Raw genomic sequence first — 13,600 nt, forward strand, 5'->3', positions numbered from 1 at the left:
ACATTTGATTCAAATACTTAGAAGAACTATTATGTCATCTTCAATTCCAATTAGGGAGATGACTAGTCTTGACTATTAGAGCAGTTAACTCCATAAGTAGAGACATAGATGTATTCATTGGAAGAATGATACATTGGACTAGACTCAAGATGAATTAATTATGAATCCATTTTTGAATTAATTCACTTATGACGTTCATGGTGTAATTTACCTAAATCTTAAGTTAGCCACTCACCATGCGTATGTAACTCATATGCTTTAATATAAGTGAAGGCTTATGCTCTAAAGATGATCGAGTCCATAGCCGGTATGTTGGGTACATGACTTGTGTATGGTATGACTTTACTAGCAACAATGGAAGTCATTACTCAATTAAAGAGTTAACGATATTCTCTCATTGACATTGTGCGGATTGATAAATATGGAACGTTGTCACGCGTTGTTTGTTCAAACAATTTATCACAGTTATTTGTTGACAATGATCATTTTATTCATTAAGAAGATACAATGGTGACAATGATATAAAATAGAATTGTATTGAGTGAACGAATTTAACTCAAATGAATCAAAGATATCATATGAGGGTAACACACACATGACAAGGTCATTGGACAAAACAGTTGGATGAATTGCTTTCGTAAAGAATATACAATAAGGAGTTTTCAATCATGGTACTTCTTGTGGACTGACTCCATGATTAAGTAAATTGTGAATTATCGAAACAATGCTTCTGGATATAATTGCAATTACTAGAGTCTAATTGTATATGTTTGATTGGTCCCTCCGCTAGCTTAACAAAAGCTTGACTAGATTGCATTTGAATCAAAAGAAAATTCTACAACTTCGGAAATAATTTAATTGAGTCGATTTATTTAATGTGTAATTAAATTAGTTAATCGTGAGAATTGTTCAGTTAGAGATTTTGATTAAAGAATTTTCTTGAAAATTTAATTTAGAAAATCTCAGTAATTTTTGAGAAAATTAGTTTTGATCAAGTAAAATTAAATTAATCAAATTAATTAATTAATATTGATCAAGTCAAACAATTGACTTGAAAATTAGACTTGAGAGTGAAAGTTGGAACTGATAACCAAAAACTGGGACCAAGACTTAAAACTTGTTAAACCGGGCCCAATATATGAAATCAGGCCTATAGTCCAACTGGTGGTTGGACTAGACTAGTCAGACGGTCGATTGCCTATAAACGTGTTATCATTTATAGTTAATTATCACACCAAAAATATATAAAATTAGAATAGAGGTGTTCGCAAGTATACGAGTCAAATTGTAATATAGTATATGTGTACAACAGAATACAGGAAGTATTCTGAGGATCGTACCCAAGGGAGGACGAAATAAATCTATAAAACCCTTTTTACAATAATAAGTCTAAATAATAATAATTAGCTCTTATATTACGACAAATCATAAAATGGATGAATAAGATAAATTAAATAACTAAAGTAAATAAATAGGAAAATAAACATACAACTTAAATCAATAAAAACCAATCAATAAGATTAACTCGTTTCAGGGTTTGTAATTAATTCTGGATTAATGTTTTAGGGTGGAATAGCTACTGATTTGTAACAACCCATTTTTTAGTGGTGTCGAAAACAGTTGAGGTCACAAATTCAATGAGTGGGTCCGTAAATATTATTATTTAATATTTACGAGTCAAATGTAGTATTATAATAAATTTTAATTGGATAATTTTTGTTATTTGAATGAATAGTTAAGTTCAAGTATTTGTTCTGAAAGTCAAGTGGTTTCGAAAAATGAGGTATCGGGACATTGTTTCTATAAACCGAGTTTGTAGATTTTTGTATTAAATATTTATAGAGTTATTATTTAGATATGTAAAGGTTCAGTTAGAAAATTGTAATGTTTGGATAATTAATTAATTAAAAAAGACTAAATCGTAAAAGATGTAAAACTTGATCACTATTAGATTTGAATGATTAAATGGCTTAATTAATATAAGTGGAAGGATTAATATGGTAAATATACCATTTTTAATTAGTGGGACGGCAAGTGAGCTTTTAAATTTTGTTTTATTCATGTGTAAGGATTAAAATAATTAAAAATAAGCAATAAAACTAAATTGAAATAAAAATAAATCGTTATCATCTTCTTTAACACGGGTTCTCCGCCAAATGTAGAAAGAAAAACCTCCATGGAAATACTTTCAAGGTCTGGCCATTGAAAGGTTTTTGCATGTATTTCCGTTTTGAACCTGTTTCTCGTAATTTTTATATTTTTTAGATCGTTACAACTAGGTCTAGCTAACCTGTACCTTCGTTTTTAAATCTGTTAAAGATCTTAAATTTTTTCATTGATGAATTTTTGTGATTTTAAATGTTAAATGATGAATTTGAAGTATTAGTTTTTATATATAAGTATTTTGTTTAGCGATTTTTGATGAATTTAATGATTAGGGATTACATTGTTGAAATAGTAAAATTCAATATAAATTGTGTGAAATGAGGAAAAATATGGGCTATTTTAAGATTAAAGGAAAACTGGTTAACATGAATTTTAGCTAAAAATTGTAAAGTTGCAAGTTTTGGATGTAGGGACTAAAATACATAAAAGGTAAAATGTTGGGCTAATTTTATAAATTGATAATGGAAGGGTTTAATTGCGTAAAACTACTTGCTAGAATGCTAGAAATGTAGTAATTGGGTTGAATTATTATTTAGATCACGAAACACCGTAATCGGATTTAAATTGAGGAAAAGCTAAAGTTTCGGACTAGTTTTCGACTCTGTTTTAGTAATCGTTTTAGTCGAGGTAAGTTCATATTATATGTAATATGTCATATTAAATTCCTTGATTTTTTTTATTCTAATAATTGTGGTGTTTGTAACTATTGAATGTTGGTTGATGAAAATTAATAATGAAATTAAGTTGTATTAGAGATAGTGTATCGGGCCTTGAGTCCAGCAAGCTTCGTGCTAGTGTATATTATTAGGCTTTGTGCCTAGTAAGCTTCGTGTCAGTGTATTATATCAGGCTTTGTGCCTAACAGGCTTCGTGTCGGTGTATCGTAATAGGCTTTGAGCCTAGCAGGCTTCGTGTCGATGTATTATAATAAGCTTTATGCCTAGCAGGTTTCATGCTGATGTGTTGTATCAGGTCTTGAACCTAGCAGTCTTTGTGTCGATGTATTGTATCAGGTAAGTTGTACTGAAAATATTATTTCAAGTATCCGAAGTTATTCTATTTGGTTCAATGAGCAACTAAGGGTTAAAATGAAAAGGTATGTATATAAATGAACTATGTTAGTGAGAATACAAAATGGAAAATGTAATGTAAGTATTTGGATTGAAAAGGTAACATTTGAATTTTATAAATGAATGACTTATATAGTGAAATTCTTTCCATGATATGAACAGGTAAATAAAGCTTAAATGGGTGTATGAAAAATATAAAGTGAATCATGATTTTGGATAATGAAATGGATTATAATGATATGTGAAATTGAAAGGAAAAGATGGTTTATTGTACATGTAAAAGTGATGAGTTATGAAAAGGAAATGTTGACATGTTATGTACTATGTTTTAGTTGGAATTATCAGTGCATTGCTTCACCAACTAACCATGTAAGGTGTTGTGTATAAGAAAGGAAATTTGGACTATGTCTAAGCTAAATTATGCTTGATTGCTTAATTTAATGTATTTGGTAAGTTTAAGTTTCTTTTATACGAGCTTACTAAGCACTAGTTGCTTATATAGTTGATTTATTTGTTTTATAGATCATCGGAAAGTTTGAACGGTTGGAATTAACATTGGAGCATGATCACACTATCCATCGATCCACTTTGGTAACCTATGAATATATTGAAATGGTTGTAAATGACATGTATAGGGTTGTATGTTAATTTAATATGTTACGAGCCTAGGTTTAACCTACTTGCGTATGTATATGTTTTGAAATTAGTTGGTATACGCTTGTATTAATAGGTGAATTTGGTCTCTGTTGTGTGTCTTATAAAAAGGTATGGATAAGTGATATAAATAGAGAACGAAGTAACTAAATGGTGTGTGTGGGATATGTGTATTAACATGTATAAGAATTATTGTTAATTTGGCAATTTTTTAATGTTTTGAGTTGTGTTAAATCTTGATATGCATAATGCCTTTTGTCTTTGGCTTGTATATGATTAAACACTTTTGAATATGGTCATGTTGGTTATGCCTAGCTAAATTGGTAAGTTGTAATGGTGTAGGTTGAAAAGAAGTGATCTTTTGTATCCATGTTGTATGGTTCAGATGTGGTATTGTAATCTTATTCATGAATAGTTTTAGTATATGAAATGTGGTGCCTTTGAATGGTATATTGGTTAGAACATATAGGATGCTTGAAATAGGTATGTTTCTAATGTGTTAGGGGTGTTTTGGTCAATTGAATGTGTGTGTTAATGGTGTATCTTCTTGGGCAAGGTTTGGTACTGATTTGGCTTGTTTTAATGGCTAAATTGGGAGCACATGGCCTGGGACATGGACTGTCACACAGCCATGTGCCACATACGGTCACCTCACACGACCGTGTGCCATTTACATTTTAGGTGCAGGTTACACACAGTCTAGTACACAACCTATGACACGTCCGTGTGGCCTTATTTCAAATGCACACACGGGTAGACACACGGTTGGGACATGACCGTGTGTCCCTACTTCGAAGGTTCACACAGTCTGTGTTATGTCACATGGCCTGGCCACATGGCCGTATGACCCTTGTTTTTTTTTTCCAATTTTTCATGTTTTTCCTAATTTATTCTAATTTATTCAATTTGATCCCTGATTGCTTTTAAGTTGTCTTTAGGGCCCTGAAAGCTCGATTTAAGGCCCAAATGTATATGTTTGCTATGATTGGAATGTATTGTTGGTAATTATATTTAAGTTTAATTATTTATTTGGATTTAAAGTTAAAAGGTTCCGTTTTTTAGGATAGCGGAGAAAACTACTTGGTTGAAGCGTTTACCCTAGACGAATCGAAATGGTACAATTTTAATTAAGTATTTATTACTTTAGATATCACAAACAAGTTCTTGTTTTTGAAAAAAATTAAAACTTGGTTTTTCCCTTATACTTATTTTTCGCTACGTTTTCCAAACCCCTTTTTCTAACATTATCTTTAGTGTGGATGGTCATATATGTGTCGCATGCATATATGTTCTTGACACAGGTATTTTTTCTATGTGAAAGTGGTATGGATCCCTTTTTCATCTCATTAAATCACTCCTCATTGGATTCCTTCTTGTTAGCATTATGCTATGCAAAAAATATGTTTTGTTCCATACTTTCTCATTTTTGTCATGACTTTGTAGATAATTTTTTACGACATTCTGAACAGAAAAAGTCCACGATCATCTGTGCCTAATGAGGTGTCTTATGAGGCTTGAGATCTAATAACAAGATTTTTGGTTTTAAGTCTTCACATATGATTTTACTTGTATTTTATTTCTTGTATCTTAATGTCTTGGTTTCAGGGGTTTTTTAATTGCTTTCCCAAGATTGGTGTTAATATTATATATTCATGTATATATTTTTAAGCATAGTTAATTGCATAGATGATAGATAGTATTTTCATAATGATTATTGTTGGTGTGTATTTGTAACACCCCAAACCTGGCCTAGACATTAAGGTCCGATTATGAAGGTTACAATGTTTGTAAAAACATTGTTGATTAACTTATGTGAAAACTTAGTTTTATTTTTAGAATAATAAAGTTATTTCATTTATCTAAAACATGAGTATTCAGAATATTACATGTGAACTCTTTAACGCAAACCTTGTTTTATTAATTTTATAAAAACAGTCATGAATGTTTAACTAATTGAGTTGTAAAATGTCATAATTAATTTCAAAACCTTGAAGCGGAAAAATACTTTCAAAAAATTCTTATATCTTAAAATCATAAGGTTCAATCAGTTATGTTGTCTTGGGTGTGTTTATAAGTTATAAACAATACGTCCATGAAAATAAATACCAAAACAAAAAATTTAACGTTCTAAAACAAATTAAAAATCGAAAGACCATAAAGTTCGAAGTCAAAATCTAAAACACACTTATACCAAATTGTGCAAACCGAGCTCCAGAATCACCACCAAGTCCTAAGTCTGAAAGTCACTTGAAACATATTAAACAAATGGGTGAGCTAGAGGCCCAGTGTGTGACTTGGCCCACAAACAACACATACTTATAACAAACACAAATGTAAATACCATCACAAAAATTCCACTTATAATGTACACATTACCAAAAACATGTCTCAGATCAGAATATCATATTTTCATAATCATATATCATAACGGAATTCATAATTTCAAAATAAAAATCTCAAACACATTCTCTTATACAAAATCAGGTGTGTTTCATAATCAGATACAGATGCATATTTAGATTCAGACACATAATCAGATTTAGATGCAAATGCAAATGGAAATTCTGATACAGATTCAGTCACAGATGCTACCCCCATCTGCTACACACCAGCTCCGTCCAACCAATCAAACCAAATAGGACTATAAAAGCCCATCCATCTAATCACACTGAGTCTTGGTGGTATGCCACTCATAGTAGTGCAGCTGAGCTGCCAGACAGTTATTGCAGTTTAACCGCCAAAATTGCAGTATTACTGCCAAAAAACACTTCCGCCATCAAATCATAACTCACCCCAATGCATATGCAAAATCATGTTAACATATATACATATCACATATCTAACAGCCCGTTTTTAGGTCAAATTGGAACAGTAGTTTTGGGACCACAAATCTAAATTCAAAATATTTATTTTATTATTTTAATAAGGTTTACAGCATGATAGATTGATTATGTGAAATTTTTGTTAAGAAATTTTACCGTTTAAATGCTTAATTTGGTAAAAAAGACTAAATCGCGTAATGCGTAAAAGTTGAATTCTATTGTTTAAAGGTATTAAATAGCTATGGTTTATTAGTATGGAAGTCCTAATTTTATTTGACCATAATTAAGGTTAGTGGACATTTATGTCCATGAATTACATGATATATTAAGTTTAATTATAAGGTTATAATGGTAATTTATGTACTAAGTTAATAATAATAAAACAAAAATCAAAATCATATTATTCTATCCATCTTCTTGCCGAAAATTGAGAAAGAAATAAGGATTTTGAAGCTTCCATGGTTTTGGCACTTTAATTTTTTATTAAGGTATTGTTTTAGCTCGGTTTTTAATGATTTCTACGTTTTTGAGCTCGTTGCAGCTCAATCTAGCTAGCCTGTACCTTAGATTTTGAAATGTCTAAAGATTTTGAAATATGCCATTGTTGAATACTTAGGAATTTTGAAGTTTCTTGTTAGATTATTGATAGTTGTTATTAGATATACGAGTTTTATAAAGTGATTTTTGACAAAAATGAGAATTAGGGATTAAATTGTGAAAAATAGAAATGTTGTGGTTGAAAATGTGAATAAAGTGAATATATGGGCTGCTATGAGATTAAGTGAAATTTTCCTATGCATGGGTTAGGGATAAATTGCATAAATTTTCCATTTTGTGTAAAAAGAACTAAATTACATAGTAGTCAAAAGTATAGGGGCAAATGTGTTATTTGCCAAGTATATGTGTGAATTGTATTAAATGGTTATTGAAAATATTGAATTTGATAATATATTTAGATCAAGATAAACAATTACCAGAATTAGACCGGGGGAAACGAAAGGTTGACGAGTAGACGACAGTTATACGAGTTAATACGAGGTAAGTTCGTATAATTAGAATAGAACTTTTCTATATTTGTAATTTTTGAATTGAATGTATATAATTGAAATATTTGAAATATAAATGTCTTAATGATATATTGTATTCATTACCAAGTTCCATTTGAACTATATGAATTCATTGGATACGAGTGACGTGTTACTGAGATTACAGTATTGGTTGAGCTCCTGCATTTGTTGCAGACTCACCACAGCTCGTAAGAGCTTACTGTTTCAACTCATTGGAGGTTACCAGTTCAGCTCAATAGAGCGTACTATTCATCAACTCAAAAAGAGCTTACTGACCATGTCTCGAAAGAGCATGTATAATGATGAATTGACGGATTACTGACATTGTTCTCGACTATCCTTTGAAGTTCTAATAGGTTCAACGGGCCTAAATACTATTTATACGGATAAGTTACGGGTTACAAGTGATATTCTTGTTATATGTATGATATGTGAATTTTGGAATAGTAAAGAGTATTGTATTAATGGATGGTTTACGTTAATGTTAAATGACTAACATGTGATGGTTATGTGTGAATAGGTGATGGTTAAATTGAATTGTTGGCATTTTTATTTATTGTTTGATTTTGTATAAATGGTAAGTTTAATCTAAATTATACGGGCTTACTAAGCTATAAAGCATACTCTGTTTCTTTTTCTATGTTTTATAGAGGCTCGTTGCTCGCTCGTTTTAGACAAGTCGGAGTTGCACATCACACTATCAAATTTCTGATTTAGTACTTTTGAACTTGTGGATTTGTAAATATGGCATGTATAGGCTAGTTTAAATGGTATAGTTATGGTTATTTGGAAGTTATGCTTTTGGCATGTTATGTGTATAAGTTAAGCTATGTGAATTGTCTTATTTTGATACCATGTTTTGTTGTATATAGATGTTATATTATGATATGTTTTGATATGTGGTTGTTAAATGGATGGATTATGCATGAAGATAGATAGGTATTTGGGTATGAAATAGATATGTTTGATATGGCAAATATTATGTATTGAAAGGGTTATTTTTGTTGCCAACTGGGTTGCTTAAATGTGGTCAATTATGCTTGTAATTGTTGTGTTTATAGGGTGGCAATATGGCTTTTCAAATGGCCTATATTTGTCCACTCGGGCAGAGACACGGGAGTGCGTCTCAGTTGTGTGCGACACGCTGTTAACTTACATGGCCATGCGTCCCCTAGGGTACCCTACAAATTAAGTCAGTATACCCTACAGGTTTGACACGGCTTAGACACACGGGCGTGTCTATTGGCCGTGTGTGTCACACGGATTCACACACGAGCGTGTGATTGTCCATGTGACATAAGTCAGTATACCCCCTAAATGACACACGGCTAGCACACGGGTGTGTGATCGACCGTGTGACCCAAGTCAGTTTCGACCATGGCCAAGGCACATGGGCGTGTCTCTGGCCGTGTGATGCAAGTCAGTATGTATGCCCTATTTTCACACGGTCTAAGACACGGGCGTGTCTACTAGCCGTGTGAAGCACACGGCCTGTTCACACGGGCGTGTAACAATTGAAATGTTGAAAATTTTCTAAGTTTCTGAAGTTTTTAATATGTTACGATTTAGTCCCGAATGTATTATTAAAGCTTTGTATGCTTGATTTAGGTACTTATTGAATGTGAATGAATAATTTTTATTGAAATGAGATGAAATTGGATATATGATTGTTCTGATTTGAGTTATAAGTCTAGTAATGCCTTTTAACCTATTCCAGCAACGGTTACGGGTTAAGAGTTTTACAAATGGCATGCATACATAAGCATATATTATACGAAGCGTAACACAACACATAACTTATACAGATCATAGCATATCATATTGCTTATACTAACAGATATTTTTACATACAAGTGTCTTGCACGTTTTTACATGTATTTATACTTTCAATGTTATCGAAACACAGATCATACATAAGTTTTTCACCTACTTTAACCATAGCACATACTAACACATCTTAAAAGATGTCATATTTTGAATACTATTTAAGCAAAATGGATCCCACAGAAGGTTTAATTATACATTTCAAGATTAAATGAGCCTAAGTGGAAAATTTCTAAAAAATGAGCCCACACAATTTGACACATGGCCTCATACACACTCGTGTGGCCTACACAGCCCAAATTGCTCAGACCGATCTGGAACACGGTCATGTGCTGTAGAATAGTTTTGAAAACAATCTCTATTTTCGAGTTTTTCCAAGTTTCAAACATCATTTCGGGTTAGAATCACACACCTAACGACGATTCTGATACCTCACACAAATATTGCACTCCAACTCCTACATAACATTAAAACGAATCGATAAATGATCGGTAAGAAACCAAAATCTTGAACTTCATTGCTAAAAAAATTTAACACAACAACCCTAAAACTGATCTTCTATCCCCTTACCACGAAATTAACAGTCCCAAAGTCATTCTTAATTTGTCAGGAAAACGAGGAACGACGAATGTTTATCTCCTAATAGCACAAAATTAGCACAACCAACATTAATCTCAAGATATTTTTAGCAAAAACTATGCCTAATTAACCCAACTTCAAATAATTCCCACACTTACTGAATCCACAATAGAGAATAAAGGAAAACAAAATAAAAGGCAAAATCGCAATGGGAAACAAGAAAATAGAGATTTAAGTGAAACATGATAGGAATTGGGAAAATACATGGAAAATAGGAGCAAAGAATTATCCAAAAGAAAATAAAAAAAATGTAGGAAGAAACAAAAGAAAGTAAAGAGAAAGTGAACAAAAGTGGGAAATGGAAGAGAGGAACGTGACAGTGGAAACTGGGAGAGAAATTTTTGGGATAATTTCAAAACTACCCACATCCCACTAAATCCTACTACTAACCACCTAACAGATTCCCTTAGATTTCAAAATAAAAATAATTTTCACCTTGCACACACAGGGATTTGAACACGAGACCAAAGGGTAAGCTGAAGCCTTACCATTAAATTAGTAGTCCCATTCTTAACGTCAGTTGAAGGAAAATATTATTTATGCTGGAAGCTTAAGGATAGGGATTAAGACAAAAATAAAAAAAAATTCAAAGGAAAGATTCGAACCCTGAACCTCACTCCTATAAACACAACACCGTTCCACTAAACTAGATTAACTCACTTAATATAATTTCACAATCTTAACTCAAAAATCAAAATATGACCCTTCTAGGTTTCACTAACCCAATTTTCGGGATATGACAACTCTCCCCTCCTTAAAAGAATTTTGTCCTCGAAATTCCTGCTATCTTATCATTCACTTAACCAGAAAACCTGAAATTTCACATTCCAAACTTATCACCATGCTATCACTACGCAACTCTGGTTTCAATGCAATCCAAACAACATTCCACTCCCTTTCCAAACATATTTCTAATGAACTTTTCAATTCACTAACTTGACTTATCTCAAGAAACTTTTTATAGAAAAGAATCACCAACTATTCCACAAACCCAAAAATCTCAAAAACTCCAATGACAATCAAACATTTAAGTACAACCAAACACTTAGTCAATGCAGGGTACAATAGGCATAGATCGCAAATGTACTTGTATTGCTGCCAAATACGTCTCAATCCTCTTGACGCCTAGTTGCACAAAATAGTCTTTGATTTTGTCTCTAAGCCGAAACTTACATTCGACGAAGGGAATGTCGTGAACGGACCCTAGCACAATACTCTTTGGATCCACAGCTAAAACAAACTCCCATTTTCCTCCAACACTCTCCCAAACGATGCTTATCATAGAAAACACCAATCAAAACCTAACATAAACTCACATCTACCTCAACCAATAAGGGCTAACTATTTTGGATCATTTCCTAGATTGTAGATTCAAGTCAAAATGACCAAAACTCCTCTTATTCCTCACTTATTCATTTTCTTTTCCTCGCTCTCTAAGCTATTAATCTCTTCCACTATCTTAGTCTCATTCAATCGAAGTCGCTTAGTCACAGACCCTCAACTCATTGATATAGATTGGGCCTCAACAAACCTTTGTAAATATCTAAACATTTCTTGAGACACAACATCATCTTCAGCTTCCCAATTACCATCCTCAAAAATGGTGTCTCCACACACTAATTAATTTTCAAATTAAGCATACTACCCAGAGAAAAGGACTCGGCGTGAGTCACTTAAAAACGTCCACCACATCCTCACGCCCCATGTCCACAGGTACCGCATAAATTCATTTTACTTATCTTCAGTTCAGAAGTCTAAAGTTTACCTTCGGTAATTAAAAATCCTAAGTCTAAGGTTTAATAAAAGTGCGTAGTTATATTTAAGCAAAGAATATCTTATTTGTTAATCTCTAAAGCCCATCAAACTAGCTAAAGTGCAATTAACTAGAGTATAAGTAACTGACTTAGATCAGTGTCTGAAACTTGAATTCACATTTTCAAAATATTAAATTTTTGTGCAAGTTCACCCGCATCAAATTTTCAAAAAATTTCTTAAAAATAAAAAATTTCAAAATACATTATGCATAAAATTTTAAAACCAGAAACCAAAGCCCGAGTTTTGCAACCTGACTCTAATACCACTAAATGCAACACCCCAAACCCAGCCTAAACATTAAGGTTAGATTATGAAGGTTACAACGTTCATAAAAACATTGTCGATTAACTTACGTGAAAACATAGTTTTATTTTCAAAGTAATAAAGTTATTTAATTTATCTAAAACACAAGTATTCAGAAGATTGCGTGTGAACACTTTAATACAAACCTTGTTTTATTAATTTTATAAAACAATCCCGAATGTTTAACCGATTGAGTTGTAAAACGTCATCATTAATTTCAAAACCTTGTAGTAGAAAATTACTTAAAAAAATTCTTATCTCTTAAAATTTTAAGGTTCCATCAATTATGTCATCTTGGATGTGTTTACAAGTTATAAATAATACGTATGCAAAAACAAATACCAAAACCAAAATTTAACATTCCAAAACAAATTAAAATCTGAAAGATTGTAAAGTTCGAAATCAAAATCCAAAACACACTTATACCAAATTGTGTGAACCGAGCTCCGGAATTGCCTCCAAGTCCTAAGTCTGAAAGTCTCCTAAAACATATTAAACAAACGAGTGAGCAAGATACCCAGTGTGTGACTCAGCCCACAAACAATACATACTTATAACAAAAACAAATGTAAATACCATCAAAAAAAATTTACTTATAATGTACACATTACTAGAAACATATGTCAGATCGAAATATCATATTTTCATAATCATATATTAGAATGAAATTCACAATTTCAAAATAAAAAATCTCAAATGCATTCTCTTATACAGAATCAGGTGTATTTCATAATCAGATACATATGCATATTTAGATTCAGACACATAATCAAATTCTTCTATAGATGCAATCATAGATCCTACCCCTATCTGCTACACACCAACTCTGTCCAACTAATCTCACCAAATAAGACTGCAAGAGCTCATCTATCCAATCACACCGGGTTATGGTAGTATGCCACTCATAGTTATGCAGTTGAGCTGCCAGACAGATATTATGGTTTAACCACAAAAATTGCAGTATTACTTCTAGAAAACACTTCCTCCATCAAATCAGAACCCACCCCAATACATATGCAAAATCACATTAACAAACATACATATGCCCACGGAAGGTCTGATTATGCATTTCTAGAGCAAATAAGCCTAAGTGGAAAGTTTTTGAAAAATGGGCCCATACAGTACAACTGGCCAGCCCGTGTGGCCCACATGGCCTCACATACACTCGTATAGCCCACACGGCCCAAATAGCCCAGGCTGTGTATGGTCCACATTGTTTGACAGAAGGCCATGTGACGTA

This window comes from Gossypium hirsutum, chromosome A02 (genome assembly GCF_007990345.1).
Source record: "Gossypium hirsutum isolate 1008001.06 chromosome A02, Gossypium_hirsutum_v2.1, whole genome shotgun sequence".
NCBI classification, from domain to species: Eukaryota; Viridiplantae; Streptophyta; class Magnoliopsida; order Malvales; family Malvaceae; genus Gossypium; species Gossypium hirsutum.